This window comes from Ursus maritimus, unplaced genomic scaffold (genome assembly GCF_017311325.1).
Source record: "Ursus maritimus isolate PB19 unplaced genomic scaffold, ASM1731132v1 scaffold_19, whole genome shotgun sequence".
Classification (NCBI taxonomy): Eukaryota; Metazoa; Chordata; class Mammalia; order Carnivora; family Ursidae; genus Ursus; species Ursus maritimus.
In genome coordinates this window covers 41,660,417-41,662,825 of record NW_024424341.1, presented here as the reverse complement: position 1 = coordinate 41,662,825, position 2,409 = coordinate 41,660,417, and the positions used below count along the sequence as shown (strand labels likewise).

Genomic DNA, 2,409 nt, shown 5'->3' with positions numbered 1-2,409 from the left:
CAGGTCTGTGCCGGGCGCTGGCGGGGAATCTGTGCAGGGATCCGTGCGGGGATCCGCGCACCGCGCTCGTCCGCGGCGTCCACCTCGCCCGGCTTTGAGGCAGCGCGGGGTTTTCTGCCGTGGGTCTGTCAGCCATTTGTGTCTTCCCGTGAAGTACGAGCGTCCTCCCTGGCTGCCCAGGTTTCTGGCGCGGATGGTCTTTCTCGTACTGGTTTCCGAGAGCTCCTCGTTTACTGAGGGAGCTGGCCCCGCGCCTTTCCTCTGTCCCAGGCAGAAAAGTGTCGTCTCCGACTTTCTCGTTTGTCTTTACACTTCAACATACATGGTTTTGCCCGCTGGATTTTCACTCTTTGGACAAATGTATGGTTTTTTTTTTCTTCGTCGGTTTTGTGTTTGGGCGTCAATAGTTGGCCCTTCTCCGTGTCACCCCCTTTCTTTGTGTGGGGGTCACACACACGCGCCCACCGACCCCTCCCCCCTTTACCAGACCCCTTTCAGGGGCCCCTAGTGTCAGCTCAGTTGACGTCAACCTCCAGCCTTCGCGCCAAGCCGTCGGCAAGGCAACCGCAGCCTGATTGGCAGGGCTCAGAGGCGTGGCGAGGGGGCCCGGGGTGGGAAACTCGGCCGCTGATTGGCCTGCGCTGGAGCCCCGCCTCTGCGGAGAGCCTGACAAGGAGTCGCGCGCGGACGCTCGGTGCAGACGCCGGGAGCTGCAGGAGGACGAGGTCGGATCTGAGGAACGGGCATGTCCACCCTGGGCTGGTGGCGCCGCCGGGCGCCAGGGGCCCTGTGGGCGTGCTAGACCGTGCTCACGGGCTGCGCCTTGGTCGGGCCGAGGTGGTGTGGTGAGGGGAGGTGAGTCGGGCTGGCGCCCGCCCTTCATACCAACATCAGGATGGTGTCAGGATGCAGCGTGAGGCAGCACGGCAGTCACACGCCGCAGTCCGGGACCCTGGTCACCTGGGGATGGGGGCAGCTGGTGGACGTCGCCTGGCAGGGTCCTCCCTCAGCGGGTCTGGGGCGCGGGTTGCCGCGCTTGCCGCAGGCGCCATCTTGTGTGGCCTGCCGGGGTCCTGGGGACGGGCCGTCCCTTTGAGGTGGCCGCGGACCTGGGGGACTGCCGCGCCATCTTGCCTGGTGGAAGTGGGGAACGGGGACGTGTTGGCTGCGGACTCCTGTCAAGCCAGGCAGCCGGGTTGGGCGCTGGGAAGTGGCGGGCCGGCGGGTTTCAAGGCGCCTCCTTCGTCCTCAGCTGGGTCTGGGGACTGCAGACCACTGTGTCCATCCCACGGTGTCCCTGACAGGCTGGGTCCCTCGGGCTGTCCCTGCATCCCTGCCAGTCCTTGGGGGCGGGGCGTGTTTTGCCGCAGTGGCGGCGGGAGGAGCTACGGGCCGCCAGGGGCGGGGCCGAGAGCTTCATGCCTGTGGGGTAGTTTCTCTGGGCTGTGGGAGGCTGGCGCCCCACCCCCGCCGGCCCTGGCACCGCCTTCGGTGTGGGCGGTAAAGTTGGCTGCACAGGCACTGTCCTGATTGGCTGGCTGCGGGTTGGGGCGGGGCCAGGGGCTGTCGAGACTGCGGCTTGCTTGGGCTACGGCAGTCTTGTCGAGTCCCGCCTACCTTGGCGCCATCTTTGGTGGGGTGGTTGAGGTTTGCCGCGCAGGCGTGATGGTGACTGACTGGCCGCCACGGGGGGCGGGGTCAGGGGCTGTGGTGGCTGTGGTGACCGTGTTCTGTGCAGTGATTGACGGCTGCAGGGTCTGGACTACTTGGCCCCTTCTTTGCTAGTCAAGGGTCTGGCTGCAGAGGCTTGTCTTGATGGTGCCACCCGGATTAGCGTGGCGTCTGGACTCTGACTTCTGAGAATGGGCCACGGCCAGTGATTGGGGGGCCGTTTTATTGGCACGGTCCATGTGTGTGGTCTGGAAAGTCAGCGTCTGCTGAAGCCAGGCATTGTACCTGAAGTTTGCCGCGGCGGCCGCCGTCGTCATGAAACCATTAGTCCTGCCTGACAGGGCTACAGGCTGTTGGCGTGCCCGCTCTTTCTCCTGTTGTCTGGGGACAGTTTGCACCCTGGGTGTGCCTGGCCTCATCATTTGGCTGGAGAAAGTGCTGGGGGCGCGGGAGCAGCGGAGGTGTGTGACGCAGGCCCTGCTGGTAGGGCTCGGGGGGCGGGGACTGACCAGGGAGGCCCCGCCCACTCTGGCTCTATTTTTGTTGGTCGACAGGTGGCAGCCGAGACTTACTGCGCAGGCGCCATCTCGAAGGCCAGAGGCGCGGCAGGGGGAGGACCCAAGAGGAGGGGCTGCAGAGCTCGGCCCACTTTAGCGCTGTTTGGCCGACAGGTGGCAGCCGAGACTCATTGTGCAGGCGCCATCTTGAGTGACAGTGGGGCTGGCCGCGGGGGGGGGG

At 65.6% G+C, this 2,409-nt stretch overlaps 1 long non-coding RNA gene across 2 annotated transcripts in view; it reads left to right on the top strand.

Annotated features, from left to right (window-relative positions):
• Positions 1-415: 415 nt before the first annotated feature.
• LOC121103461 overlaps positions 416-2,409 on the top strand; it is a 13,161-nt gene continuing 11,167 nt past the window's right edge. For both annotated transcript variants that reach the window (XR_005835685.1, XR_005835683.1), the window contains exon 1: positions 416-855. This is a non-coding gene — a long non-coding RNA (uncharacterized LOC121103461). The remainder of the gene's footprint in view (positions 856-2,409) is intronic.